General features: G+C 38.4%; 1 pseudogene; it reads left to right on the forward strand.

Moving 5' to 3' along the window:
- Nucleotides 1–289: 289 nt before the first annotated feature.
- On the forward strand, nucleotides 290–2494 carry LOC113230867 (annotated as a pseudogene).
- The last annotated feature ends 4391 nt before the right edge of the window (nucleotides 2495–6885 follow it).

Consider the following 6885-nt stretch of genomic DNA (forward strand, 5'->3'; position numbering starts at 1 on the left):
GAGCTTGGGATTCATACAATGAGATTTCCTAGTAACTGTTTCGTCATTCCTACATCGTATCTCTGAAGATATATAATAACTTAGCTACATAGGTCAAACGTATACCTATGTAATCCTACATTCACGAAGGGAGGGATTTTAGTAACAGTAGAGCTCCTTGTGAAAAATTTCATCTTGGGTAGTTCTGTCCTCTACTAACGCATTTGCATTTCAGTAACTTTCGAAATATTAGCACATGAGCATATGAGTAAATAAAAGGAACAGAGACAATTTTTCATACAACCACGCTATGACAGGTACATTACTACTAGCCTGAGGCGCGTGTGTGTCTGAGCACCGGCGGTTTCGTCGCGTACGGAGAAAAACCTGTTTAAACCGGTTCTGTCGGTGCCACAGCTCAGGGCTGGCGATATTTACGAAGGGCATCATGTTTTTTGACATGTCTACGTTGCCTAGCAACGACTTGTTTAGCCATTCTATTATTTTACTAAAATAATACAAAATGTTCACATGAATTGATTTATTTATTTTACGAACATAATATTTGTAATACGTGTTTATAAAAAAATGCAAATATGGTTTACTGTACTGTATGTAAAAACCATAACAGAACGAAAAAAAACATGGACTACTCAACTACGTAAACAGGAACTTGAATACAATTTTTTATTTTAAATGTGGTAAATAGACACCTAATACATATACCTCAACATCGACATAAAAATGCACCCGGTGTTGCAAAAAACGTTCTAGTATACGATCACGTACATGGTGTATTGCAATTAATTGCATTGATACGTTCGAAAGCAAAAATACACGACAATGTAAGAACTATTTTTTTTACAATTAATGTCAAAATGATTAGCGTTTATGATTTGAAATATGTAGGCACGGTCAACAGCACATCAAGCTATAAACTTTTGTTCAAATATCGCCTCCAAAGTAACGGAACAAGAACCGTCAATGAAAAACCTAAACCTTCGTATTTTAATCAGTAAATACAATTATTCAATCACTAATACGTATGTTTAATTATATTATGTACATAATTGAATGTTTATTTATTAAAATAAGATGGTCATGGTTTTTTAAATTTTTCAGACGACAGGTGTTTAAAAGCAGTGGAGCGAGAAGATCTTCCTTTAAAACTAATTGATCATAAAACGACGTCAAATTACAGAACTAAACACTAATAATATTAGTAGTGACATACTAAAACGTATGCAAAATTGTAAATTTGATATATGCCATGTGAGTGCTTCCCATTGGATTATTTAAAAAGACTTTATGTTAGATTTAGAATATGCCATTCAATTAAAAGGCACATCAAACCATTGAAAACAAAAATTATAAAAAAAAATTTGGAATAAGTCATTTGTAATAAAATATGCTGTAAGTTTTGTTTATTTCATTTTATCCTCCTTTGCCAACTCTACCAAAATAGGTACAAATTCTGAACGCTCTTTAGAAGCGTTGTCTCTCTTCCTTTTCTTTAGTCATGTGGTATTAGCACGTAAAGTTTTATTATCACTCAACGACTACAATCTATTGACTAGAACATAGAACATTCACAGCAACTATATGCTCCAAATATTTCCAAACGAAACACTATTGATAGTGTTTTGTTTTACTGTTGAATTTTGTCAAAGAGTATCAGTATCGTCAGACCTCAACAAGAAGATTGCGAAGATGGTACGGCGCGACCTACGGAGCTACAATACATGCCTCATTGAGGACGCAATAGAACGAAACCGAGCGTCCAAACTGTTCACTCAGCAGCTTGGAAGGAGTTACCTGACGAAGCTTACAACACACGAAGGTCGAACCATTCGTCGTACCCTACACGAGACGAGAGCGTATTGGCTCTAAAACAGCTTAAAAATGGAAAAGCCCCTGGTGAAGACGCGGTTAGTTCAGAACTTCTGAAGTCCGGAGGAGTTCCAGTCATCAAGGAACTACAGAACCTGTTTAACTTCGTCATTCAACGTAGGAGAACTCCTAAAACGTGGAACAGGAGTATTGTAGTTCTCTTTTTCGAAAAAGGAGACATCTCACTCCTGAGCCACGTATATAAGCTGTTTTGTAGAGTCATTACGAGTAGTCTAGCCAGAAGACTCGACGAGTTTCAGCCTGTAGGCCGGGTTTCGACGGGGATACAGCACCATATACAACATAAACACAGTGAGGCAGATTATACAGAAGTCGGAAGAGTATAATCGGCCCCTGTGTCTAGCCTTTGTGGACTATGAGAAGGTTTTTGATTCCGGCGAAACCTGGTCTGTCTTGTAATCCTTGCAGCGATGCCAAGTGGACTATCGTTACATCGAAGTGCTCAGATGTCTGTGTAATGCCGCCACTGTGAGTGTCCAAGTACGGGACCAGCAGTCTGAACCCATCCAATTAACGCAGAGGTGAGACAAGGGGATGTCATATCCCCGAAACTGTTCACAGCCGCATTGGAGGATATGTTTAAGACGCTGAACTGGAAAAGTATGGGCATTAACATAAACGATGAGTACATCTCTTACTTATGATTTGCAGATGACATAGTCCCAATGGTGGAGGAGCTACAACAAATGTTGGACGGCCTAGTGTCCGCCTCGCGACGTATTGGTCTCGGCATAAACTTGCACAAGACCAAAGTCATGATGATCACATTGATCCGAGACCCAAAGTCGGAAATGGGCACCTTCTTGAAGTTGTTTCCAAATACACTTGCCTCGGGCAGATTCTGCAGTTAGGTAGAAACAATTTCGAGAAGGAAGCCAGGAGGAGAATTGAGCTTGGATGGGCAGCGTTTGGGAAGCTCGTTCTCGTCACCTATACCACAAAATCTGAAAACAAATGTTTTCAACCAGTGCGTCCTGCCTATTATGATTTACGGAGCCGAGACTTGGACACTCACGATACGGCTAGCCCACCAACTTAAAGTCGCTCAGCGAGCTATGGAACGGGCAATGCTCGGAGTTTCTCTGAAGGATAAAATTTGTAATGAGGTTCTCCAACAGAGAACCAAGATCACCGACATAGCTCGTGCAATAAGCAACAAACAATATGAACAAAAAAAAATATGAAGTGGCAGTGGGCTGGCCATATCTGTCGAAGAACCGATAACCGATGGGGAAAACGAGTTCGAGAGTGGAGACCGCGACTCGGCAAACGTAGTGTAGAACGTCCTCCGGCCAGGTGGAGTGACGACCTGGGAAAGGTTGCTGGCGGGAAATGTTTGCGTCAAGCTGAGGACCGGGCGAAATGGCGCACCATTGTAATCACCTAAAAAAAATATCAATTGCGCAGATTTTGCTTAATATTGAGATTGATAATAATGTTGATTGCGTTAGTTATTGTTAAAGAGGCCAGTACTAACACCGTACCTATTTCATGCCGCCAAGCAGTAATGTAAGCATTACTGCATTCCGGTTTTGAAAGGTAAAGATGCTGGTGAAAAAACAAGCACATGAGACTTATCAACTTACGTCTGCGAGTACTATATCTTTGTGATTTAAAGCTCTGAGTGGCACTGCCTCTGCTTTAAACAGGCGTGTCGCTTAATGTCCCTTGACATCAGTTGCACGACTTCTTCGTCTCGTCACTTGGCATCATAAAAAATATACATACTACTACATCCTCTTACACATACAGCTATTGAATGTAATTACAAGTCAGTTCTACAAATTCACATTTGAGTTACGTTTTTCTTACCTTACCAACTACATGTGATATCTGCAATATTTAATTTTGTATTTATATTACAATGTTCTTACCTTAACGTCATCAATTTGTTGTAACTTCTACTCTAATAATTACAAATAAGAGATATTCATCATCCGGTTGAGTGAGACTGTTTCTACGCAAGAAGGTATTTAAAAAGTCACGTAACTAAGAATGGCACATTTTATGTACATCTTCTTCAGCTGTTAATCACCCACTGCATGTTGTAGGCCTTGTCATTTATACGCCATCGTTTCCGATGTTGGGTTATATCCATCCAGATTTTTACGCTTACTTTGCTTAGAACGTCCGTCCATCTTGCCTTCAGTCGGCGAGTTTGGTCAGTCTCCACTCTGTTCTGCTATAGCGATCATCGGTTCTGCGGCTTGTGTAAACGACATTTTTCTCTCACATCAATTAGCTTAACTTAGTGTACGTAGCTTGAGTATTAAAACCGAAAAGGACTATTTTATATTAAAAAAAAACATAAAAAGCAACCCCCAAAGTTTGTGAAATTGCATCTATTTGCCAAGTTTTATTGAAATATGTTAGAGGTTTTTTTATATAACATCAAATGACAAGACGAACACGTCGTGTGCCTGGTGGTAAGCTGCACGCCTGTCCATAACAGTGCAGTGCCACTCAAAGCTTTAGATAATAAAAATCTGAGGGACACTGCCACTGCGCCTGTCACCCTGAGACATAAGTTGACAAGTCCCATGTGCCTGTGATTTCATCAGCACCCTTACCCTTCAATACCGGAACGGAAAAAAGGGGAATCCAATAAACTGGATTCATCCCCTAATATCCCCTTAAAGGTTGATTTTTTTTTCGAATTTAGATCAGACCACTACTGAGGTACCCCCTTTTGAACAAAAAAGGTATCATCGAAATCGGTTCAAAGATTTCGGAGTAATCGCATAACATACACATAAAAATATACAGAGAGTTGAGAACCCTGTCCTTTTTTTGAAGTCGGTGAAAAATAAAGTTCATTATACGACTCGACAACCAACGCCTAAATAAAAAACGCTAATGATTTTAATAATTCTAACGCATTTATGTACGAAGGTCACAAATAGCAAAATTATATAATAAAGACGAATGAAACTCGACTTAAAAGACACTTCTAAGCAAGTCATGTCAATTGGAATGGAAATTGAACGGAATTGCAAATCAAGAGCAAGCTATAACTCAATTTACACTAAGGTGTTTGCAAAAAAATCACTCCATCGTCAATTCCTAAGTTTAAAAATGAATAGTGATAGCCCAGTTCCTTAGGCTTGATTCATATTACGCCCACGCAACGCGACGTGTCACGGCACCACTGCATTAAAACGAGCAATGCAACATAAACTTTATCTTCTACAAAATTAGGCAACATTCCATTAAACAAAATAATGAAAACGAAGCTGCTTCAAGCGACGGCGGGCTGCAGCGAGCTGCAGCGGGTGCACTTTACAAAATGTATAGTGTTCGATCTTCGTATTAATAGTAACTTACATGAATATGTCAATTATATCTCTTTTCTCTATTAAGCACTTACAAACGATCATAACGACAAACAACGTCATTAAAATACGTCGGAACACTCGTAAAAATTGCAAACGAGAACGTGACTATGTCTCTGGAAGGATGCTTATGGACGACTCTCTCAGATCCTCACGACCTTGTCAGTTTCGTACTTGCTTATAGCGCGAGTGCTCATGTTTTGTAAATTTGTAATGAAGAAAAAAACAATGATATCTACTAAAAACTTAAGCGAATTATTTAAGATTATTTTATAGGGGGTAAACTATCACAAGGACGAATTGTTTTTTTTCCGAAAGAACATTTGTTCGAATTTTCATTACCCCGAAAACCGAATTATAACGAAACCGTTGTTCTTTCAGGATATGTTGGACTTTTATCGCAAAGACACGATTAGGATCGGTTAGGTTAGATTAAGTTAGGTTTTAAAAAAAAATCCTCTCAAAATTACTTTCGAGGTTATAAAAATTCGAGCAAACGTTATTTCTGGAAAATGTCATTTCGTACTTCTGATAGGTAACCTTTATAGGGAGTAGCAGTAGAACTCCTTGTGAAATAGTTCGTTCAAGGAAGTACTGCTAGCTTAGGAATGAAACTATTTTTCCGGATTTAAATCGCGTATATTTGTTTACAGGTCCCATGGTCACGGTTGACAGTCAACCGTGACCATGGGACCTGTAAAGGGCCCGAAACGTCGGTTTGTTTGAAAAAACAAATATACGCGATTTAAATCCGGAAAAATAGTTTCATTCCTATGTGTAACAATCGCGAAAACCTAAGAACTCGATACTGCTAGCTTACTTATTTCTGTGCCAAGCAGTAATGTGAGCATTACTGCGTTCCTGTTTTAAAGGGTAAAGGTACTGGCGAAATTGCAGTCCCATGGGACTTATTAACCTATGTCTCAGGGTGTTTTGCGATTTAAAGCTTGGAGTAGTATGGTCACTGCTATGGACAGACGTGTCGTTTAACAACAGGCCAATGACTTGTTCGTCTTGTCACATTGTATCAAAAAGGAAGTGTATATGTTTTTATAATACATATTAAGATTATCATTTCCTGAGTTTAAAACTTACATTAAAAGTATTTTAACTGAAGAGTAATAGTCAATTAAAGACTACGTGTTAGATACAGATGTATGGAAAAAGGACATTTATTTGAAAGAAGCAACCCCTAGAATTTCTATAAGGAGTAGCTTAAAAAATGACGGTTTCAAGTGTAACTTTACCTGTGGAATAAATGATTTTTTGATTTTGATTTTAATGTAATTCTACGACAGGCTAATTTAGGCTATAGGCGCAAAAGTGGTATAACCCACATTTAGTTCCTTTTTTCTACAATGTTACTTTAAATAAATAAATAACGCACACACTGGATCACGGGGGCCATGGACAAACACATAGAGAACCACAAATTACAACCACACTCACAACAGAAATATATGTAGGCCACACAAATATTTCTCCCGGCTCAGGAACCGAACCCGGCGTGTCAGACCAGCATGGTAACAGGTCGGCCACGGAGGCAGTTTAATATTACTATTAATAATGCTTTAAATGATTCTAAAGTACAGTCAACAGCACGTCAAGCTAAACTGTTGTTCGAATATCCAGAGAAACGGAATAAGATCCGTCAATACGTTAG

The sequence above is a fragment of the Hyposmocoma kahamanoa genome, unplaced genomic scaffold (genome assembly GCF_003589595.1).
Source record: "Hyposmocoma kahamanoa isolate Upper Pololo Valley unplaced genomic scaffold, ASM358959v1 64, whole genome shotgun sequence".
Classification (NCBI taxonomy): domain Eukaryota; kingdom Metazoa; phylum Arthropoda; class Insecta; order Lepidoptera; family Cosmopterigidae; genus Hyposmocoma; species Hyposmocoma kahamanoa.